Below are 8,178 nucleotides of genomic sequence, written 5' to 3' on the forward strand. Positions count from 1 at the left end.
ATTCTTGTGGTATTGTGGGTTTGATTTGAAGGCAGCCCACCCCATTTTCATCACCCTCGGGTTTAAATGGAGGGGGCAGCCCTGGTGTCCCTCCTTTTGAAGGGTTTGAACGGAGGTCGAAATCGCCCTTTCCCATCAGTCGAAGGCTTTCATTTGGGGAGCGCCCCTTCTTTTCTGCTCTCCTAGGGGGTGAAATTGGAGGGGAGAACACATTTCTTTGCCCTTGTTGAAGTGAGGTGAGCCCGCCTGCGGCGTCGGTTTCGGGGTTGCGTTGCGGGGAGCCGCAGCTCCGGCAGCGTTTGCAGGGCTGCGATGGGGCTGTGCCGCTGCATCGGGGGGCGCTCGTCGTGCCCGCGGCCCGGCCCGGAACGTTCCCGCTCGGGAGCGCTGCCGGCACGGCCCGGGCGGCTGCCGGGGCGCACGGGGGATTTGGCGCGGCCGGGCCGGCCGAGGGCGGCGGTGGCGGAGCCGCGCCGGTGCGAGCCGAGGGGAGCCGGGCCGGGCCGGCCGAGGGCGGCGGAGGCGGCGCGGGCGCTGCTGCGCCGGCCCGGGCGGTGCCGGCCGCTCCGTCCGCTCCGGGCGCGGGGCCGGGGCGCCGCCGGTAGCCCCGGACCCGGTGCCGGCCCCGCCGGGCAGGGGCAGCGGGCGGGGCTCCCCGGGACGGCGCCGGCCCCGCGTGCCGGAGCAGCCGCCGCAGGAGCCGCTTCCCTGCCGGGAGCCGCGCTCCGTCCGGGGCCGGCAGCGAGCGCGGGGTTCGGCCGCCCAAAGCTCGGCGGTGCCGCGGCTCGGAGGCGCTTTGGAGGCGTTGATTGCGTGGCTGTGTTCGGTTTGCAGCGGGCATACGCTAAGGGATGCGGTGTTCTTCCCGAGGGGCACGGTTCTCGGTGCCGGTAGGGATGGTAAAGGTTTGTTTCGGATCGGGTTTTGTAGTCGGATTTTTTTTTTTTTCCCCAGGGTATTATGTTTAGAAGGGCGCGCAATGGTTTTTACGGGTCGTAGCGCGAAGCAGCGGTTCGCATTGTAATTCTGTTGCGGCGGCTTTTATTAGCGTGAGTGTGTAGTGTTTGTTTTGGGGGGCTTGGGGTAGCGTCGAGTCGTTCATAGCCGCGGGTTTTTGATCTCGGTAATTGCATGTGTGTTTATCGTCTTCCAGGGCTTTTATTTGTTTGGTTTGTTCGATTGTAGTGTATGTTTTATGGTTACGGGTAATTTGGGGGACATTGTTTATGGTTACGTTTGTCTTTAGTCTTTGTGTTTGTTTCTAGGTGGTATTTTTATTTTGATCGCTTGAGGCACTATGGGTTTATTCAGTTGGGAATAATTTTTTTGTTGCAGATTTAAGTTTATCTGTTTTTTGGTATTATTCTTGTTGTTGGTTTCTTTATTTTCTTTTGTTGTTGTTGTTGTCTTTTAATGTATTTGAGTATTGTTTATCAGGGTTTTTTTTGGGAACATGGGTATTTATATGGTGGGTTTTTAAAGTATTTATTTATTTGGGTAGTTAATTTCTTAGTTTTTAGTGGTTGAGATGTTTTTCCGTTTTGTTAATTCGTTCAGGTTTTAACGTTATTTTTACAGAGGATTGTTTATTCTTTGAGTTAGTGTACAGGTAGAATTTAGTAGAATTTTGGGTTTGTTTTTTTTTTTTAGTAACGTTCAGGATGAGTGGCACTGTCTTGAGTTTAGTAGATTGGCTTGACTTTTTTTAAGTACTTTTTGTAATTTGCTGTGTGTGTTTCTATAGGATTTTCTTTTATTTTGGTTCCATTTTTCTGTCGTGATGAGAATTGATATTGAAAAGAGTGTTCTTTGTTTTTTCGCTGACACTTGTTTGGCTGTTGGAGATTTCTTGATGTTTTTGGAAGATATTGGTGGGAATTTGGTGCTGTTTGTTCTGTCATTTCATTTAGGAATTGGATTTTAAATATACAATTATGACTCTAACTGTATTGAAACAAAAGAAATAGATGTGTAGCAATGGGAATGAGCCAATTTTATTTTTATATATTCGGTCAATTTTTAAAATTTAACATGTAACTTAAGTCATTATATGTTTCAATAAGTTATTCTAATTTTAGTAGAGTATTATGTATGTTTATAGATATATGAATAGAGAATATAAATGTAAATACGACCCAAACAAAAATACAAATATATAAATGTATTGCAACTATATGCAGATATATAAAAAAATTAATAATAAATTCTAAATGTAAAATAACATAAATTGATACAATATATAATACAAGTAATACTGTATATATCTTATTAAAAATATTATAGGAAATGGATATAAAATAGATATAAATACGGATGTGATCTATCTATCTATATATATCTATCATTTGTTGTATATTATGATAAATATAAATATTAAAAAAAATTTAGGTACTTTAAAATAATGAATGGTTTTGCTTTTTCTTTGCCAAAGCAGGGGTGTTAGTATAAAAATTACAAATACAAATAATATAAAGGCAGAAATAGAAGTATTGAAATATATAGTAAACACATTAAAGATTTATATAAAAATTAGAAATATAAGGAAAAAGAAGTTGTAGCAGTAGATATGGTAAATAATTTAAAAAATAATTCCCGTATAGTTTTGAATAAGGTGCATATTATATATAGTTATTAATGTAATGCATCAATATAAACTATAAATATAAATTTGAATATAGTCATGCAAGCTATAAATATAAAAATATTTCAATATAGTGTAAAAGAAAGGGTTTTTTTGTATGTATTGAGTTAGAAAGGGATTTTAATTTTAAATAATAAAAGTGTTATAGAAATAGATTTTTAAAAATATAAATATAGAATCAATACATAAAGATATTTATAAAATCACAAAAGATAAATAAATATTATTAGTAGGAATAGACATAATATAGTATAAGGAATAGACATAATATAGTGTATAAATGACATACTGCATCCATGTCCACTATAAATATGCATGTGAATATAAATACGAAAAATAGAAATATCAAATGTATTTAAATATAATTTAAAACAACGGCGCTTGTTTGGGTCATGTCGGGTAAGCGGCGGGTTTTTGGCTGATTTATTTCAGAGCAGTTTTCGGCGGGGGTCGCCCCTGTTGTTTTTTGCCGCCTTCGCTGCCCGCAGCCCCGAGGCGCGCTGCGCCCCCGGCTGGGGCGGGCGGCAGTGCTGCCGCCTTGTGGGCAGAGCGCGGTACTGCAGCCCTGCAGCGAGGGGCCGCCATCTTGGGAGCGGCGAGTCGCGGGTGTCGCGGACTTTTCCTTGACCTTCTCGAGATGGGGGCAGAAATGGCGCGTAAATTGAAGGCCCCAGTCCGTCTATCAGGGCTGCCTGCGTGTAAGACCGAAGCCGGCGCGGCCCCAGTGGGATTTTTTGTGGCGTTTTAGATGTACCCGAAAGGCGCTGTGGTCTCAGCGGCGCCGCGGGCGAGCGTATTTTGGCGGGTTTGTGACAGGCATGTGGGTAAACGGCTCTCTGTGCCGGGGTCCTGTCACGGCCGCTTTCCCGCCCTGAGGGAGCCGAGCCGGGCCGAATAGTTCCGAAGAGCCGAAGAGCCGAGTGTGGCCGAAAAGAGCCGAGTTTCCCCGAGGAGCCCAGTGGAGCCGAAAACAGCCGACTTGAACCGAAGAGCCGAGTGTGGCCGAAAACAGCCGAGTTTACGTCAAGAGCCGATGATAGCCGAGTGTAGCCGACACTGGGCGCATTTAGACAATGTGCCGAATATGACCGAGTTTAGCCCAATCGTGCCGAGTTCGGCCGAAGAGCCGAACTGAAACGACTTCAGACCAAGAGCCGAACCGAGCCGAATTCAGCCGAGTTTCATTCAACAGAACCGAACGCCGCCGCAGCGCTCTGCCTGCAGTGCGCCTGTGCAGACGGCAGGAGGCGCTGTGCCTGCAGTGCGCCGCGCAGACGACAGGGAGCGCTGGGGCTGCAGTGCGCCGGTGCACACGGCAGGGGGCGCTGTATAAAGTAAGTATCAAATATCAACTATCTATAAGAAGGGATTAAAAGCTCTATGTCACGTGCAGCAGTAGAAAATTTCAGGCTCCCAGGGAATAAATAGTTTTCTTTAAATCATTTTCGTTTTGGAGTTTTTTTTTTTTACTCCCAGGTATCCTGACAGTTTCTACTGCTGCTGTTTTATTCTAAAGCTAGAAAGATAAACCAAGATCAGAAATACAAGAAAGGGAAAGGGCTAGGAAAGGAAAGGAAGCAGGAGAGCAAGAGGGAAGGGAAGGGTTGAAAACCAGAGTGAAAAAAGAAAAAAGAGTTGGAGGGAAAAAGATAGGGCATTCGGGAGGAGCGGTGCTGCCTCGGGTCCTTCCCCGCCCTGGGGCGAAGGAGCCGTTTGATGCCCGGGAGGGACTGCAGCTCCCGGTGGCGGGGGACGGAGCCGTGGCTGTCAGCCCGAGACTACAACTCCCGGCAGGCCGTGCTGCCGGCGCGGCGTGTGACGCAACGGCTGACGCGGCTCATGAGTGGCTGGCGTGCCAGGCGGCCGCGCGCGGGTAGCTGCCGGCGCCTCTCCCGCGCGGGACGGCGACGCCGGAGGGGCGAAGCCTCCGTGTGGGCGCCCGCGTGGAGCTGAGGAGCGCGGAAGGAGCGTCCGCCCGGTTCGTCGGCCTCACTCAGCGGTGCCGGGGGCGGGGGCGCTGCCGCCCGCCGATGGCGGAGGGCGAGGCGGTGCTTTGCTGCCGCGGGCCGGGAGCTGCAGGAGCCGCTGCGGGCGAGCGGCGCCGGGCGCTCCCGCGGTCCCGGTGGGGCGGCCGCCCTCGGGCTGGCGGAGGCGCCGGAGGAGCCCCCGAGCCGCAGCCGTCTCCCTCGGGCTGCTGCCGGTGCTGCGGGCGGAGGCGGCTCCGCCGCGTGTCGGGCGTTGCGAGCAGGGAGCGCTGCGATATCGGCGGCGTGACGGGGCTGCTGCCCGCGTTAGTGCTCGTGGCTCTTTCCGCCGTGGAAATGGACGGAGCGGCGCTGAGCGGCGAAGCCCGAGATGGCCGGGAGAATGCCCAGCGCGGGGAGCCGGCGGGCTGTACCCTTCGGATGGCACAGGTGCGAGCTGCAAACTCATCCCCGCTTCCGCCCCTGCCCTCCCGAGCCCCAGGGAAAATGCTTTCCAGCATTGTCGAGCTTCTGAAAGACAAAACTTGTGATTTGACACTGGCATCCAGAAAAGGTTTCTGTCTAGATTAGCAAATGACTAAATTGTTCTTGGTTACATCCCATGACCGGTTTTAGGCAGTGACTTTATACTGCTTTTAGGATTTTCTTGTACAATGGTGAGAAAAGAGGCAGGTCTGATAGTGGTTTCACTTTTTTCTCCTTCACGTTCCATAAGATTCTTTTATCCAAGCACAGAATTTTAAAACAATTAAAATTCTACTGTAGGCGTTTATGGTTCACTATTTTTTTCTTTGCAGCACCCGTGACTTTTTTTTTGCTCTAAATCGGGAGTAAATATAGCTGAGTAAAATTACCTTGATTTCTTCCTTCTTTTTTAACTGAATTGTTTTTATTAAAGATCCTTTTTGAATATGTAGAAAAAGTGGGGATGTCCTGTAATATATCCTAGCTTTTCTTGTTTCCATGGTACCCAGAAAATATGTCTCCCTTAGAGTCCCACAGAAACGTTCTCAGTGCGATCTCTATCAAGGTATGTATTTACAAGTAAGTGATCCCTTTAGATATTTGCCTGTGAATTACCTTTTCCTGTAATTAAGAGCTTGCGTTCTGTGGGTTTTATGATAAAGATGTAAAACATGTAAAAATGGTTTTGCAAGTCTTAACCGTTGAAGGCAGCAATAAGTGGATTTAGAGCCTGTTCTTGAGCAGACAAAGGGAAAAAGTGTGACTTTGATGCTGAACTTGTCATTTTTCATTGGACTTGTCTGGAATTATTTAAGAATAGAGAGAGCTAGAAAAAGAGAGAAATAGAATTGGTTCTTGAGACCTCCTCAAATGCTCACCATGATGCAGCGTAGAGCCGAAAGGAAGGGTGATGGAACAGAGCTCTGTGCTTTAGAAGGAAATAAATTTAAACCTGACCTCCACACAGAGTCTCACTAACTTCTGTTGTTTTAAAATACCAAATACGTTTAGGAAGTGTTGGAAGTTAGTGTTTTGGGAAAGAAACGGCAGTTCCACAGAACATTCCATGGAACAGAGGCTCTGGGAACGATTCGTGTTGTAACTGCTGTCACTGCAATCAGTTGGTGGCTCAGCCTTGCAACGTGCACTTGGCCTTCTATAAAGCACTGTTTTGTTTGCCTTTCAGTGCTGTGAGTCTTGATAAATCGGAGAAGAGCCCAAGAGAAATTTTTCATCCCTTGATATAAAAGGTAGGAAGTGACTTGTTTTGGTTTGGTTCTTTTTCTTTATTATTTTCTGGAAATAAAAGTAATTAAGTATAGGTACTACTGGTTTGTTTCTTCCAGTAGCAGGTGATAATAATAATAGTAGTACTAGTAAAAATAATAATAGACATAATACTAATAGTAATGTAATACTACTTGACCTGGCCATTTCAAATCAAAACTTCTAAACACAAATCAAACCATCATCCTTGTAGAATCTTTCACAGCAGTGGGCTAAAGATCCTGGTTTTGTTGACAGGATTTATTGGTTCTGGAAGAACAAGAGGGAAGTAGAAGCCTAACTACTTCTAGCTCACACAGCCGTCCAGTGAACAGAGCTTTGTGTTTTGATGGGCTTGTGATGACTTTGAAATCAATTGCTCATTACAGTAAAAAAAAAATTCATGTTTTTTTGAACGTGACAGCAGAAATACCTTTAGGCACCAACTGAATAATCATAGATCACCAATTTAAGTAAAAAATTCATGCTATACTATCGAAATTTAAAGGTAAATTATTATGTATTAGGTGATGGTATAAAGTGTATGTTCTCATGTGTAATGCAAAGATACATACGTACCTGAAAGTCCTTAGAGGAAACAAATTTTTATGTCTGCTGTTTGACTGTTTATCATACGATATTTGGTTTTATTTCCCAGGGATCGGTGAATTTTAACTTTGGAGTCCTCTATGCTAAGGATGCTCAGCTTAGAGATGATGAAATGTTCAGTAATGGTGAGTTTTTCACCTTCTCTTTAATTGCTGTGCTGATTTGAATAAGAAAAAAACAAAAGCAAGAGAAAAAAGAAGAATGGTTTATTATTTTTGATGCTGTTTTGTTTGTTTCCTCAGTATTTGCTGCAGCTCTGCTTACCCAAGCTTTGGGTTCCTTCTGTCCCACTGGGAGTTGCCCAATTTGGTTGCATCTGGTGAAATTCCCCCGAGACCTTACAGAACTAGCTCAAACTACGTGAGAGCCATTTGCAGTTCTCTCCAGACACCTGGAGAATGGGCGACGTTTCTGAGGATCCGGCGAGCGCGCTTCTATCCAAACTCAGTCTGTGAAATTCCTGGGGAAAACCCTTCTGTGTCCTGAAGGGTTCAAACTCTGGTGAGGATCCAGTTATCAGGTGCTCACCTGGATGGTTCCAGCTCCCAAAGGTAACACTTGTACTCTTGCCCTGTAGTTTACATCTATTGCATTTTTGTTATTTTGCAAGATTTTTTGTCTTTGCAAAATATTGTGCATTTCACTCTTTGGAACCTCTCAGATGGTTCTTTGGTGCAGCACCACCCCATGGGACACTTGGCTGCTCTCCTGAAGGGGTTGGTCGCTAGAATTGTAAATCCTGGAGAGTTTATAAGTCTTCTGTCCCCAGGCAGGTATCATGCTTTGTTTACTTTAGTTCTGTTGGTTAGGCGCTGCTTCTCGTTGCAAGTATGAATTTCAAAAACTGCCCTGTTCTTATTTTAACTGTTTTCCTGGTTCTCTCTGTCCGGCAGGGAAAGACTCGTCTCCTTGTTGTCGGGCTCGGTGCTGTCCAAGAAGATGCAGAGACTAAAAACATCATAAGAAGCAAAATAGGACTGCAGGGAAAAGAAGCTGGAGAGAACAGAAGGTGATATTGTTATCCTTACCCTGTATTAGAAACATCCGCTGTGCTTTGATGCTGGCAGCTGCCAGGGGCTTGTTAGCTCTTTGTAGGCAGGTGTAGGTGTTCACTTGTAGGTTTTTTCTCTGGACAAGTCAATTCAAACTTTGCTAAGCTTATATTTGCAGATTACTCTGTAGCACAGTGCAGCATGACGTTTTTGAATGTTG

General features: G+C 46.0%; 1 long non-coding RNA gene across 1 annotated transcript; it reads left to right on the plus strand.

The window, feature by feature from the left end:
• Positions 1-6,293: 6,293 nt before the first annotated feature.
• Positions 6,294-7,975, plus strand: LOC132081636 (uncharacterized). The gene is made up of 3 exons (XR_009419701.1): positions 6,294-6,341; positions 7,016-7,095; positions 7,866-7,975. It is a non-coding gene; the product is annotated as an uncharacterized LOC132081636 (long non-coding RNA).
• The last annotated feature ends 203 nt before the right edge of the window (positions 7,976-8,178 follow it).

Source organism: Ammospiza nelsoni, chromosome 1 (genome assembly GCF_027579445.1).
Source record: "Ammospiza nelsoni isolate bAmmNel1 chromosome 1, bAmmNel1.pri, whole genome shotgun sequence".
In the NCBI taxonomy this organism is placed as follows: domain Eukaryota; kingdom Metazoa; phylum Chordata; class Aves; order Passeriformes; family Passerellidae; genus Ammospiza; species Ammospiza nelsoni.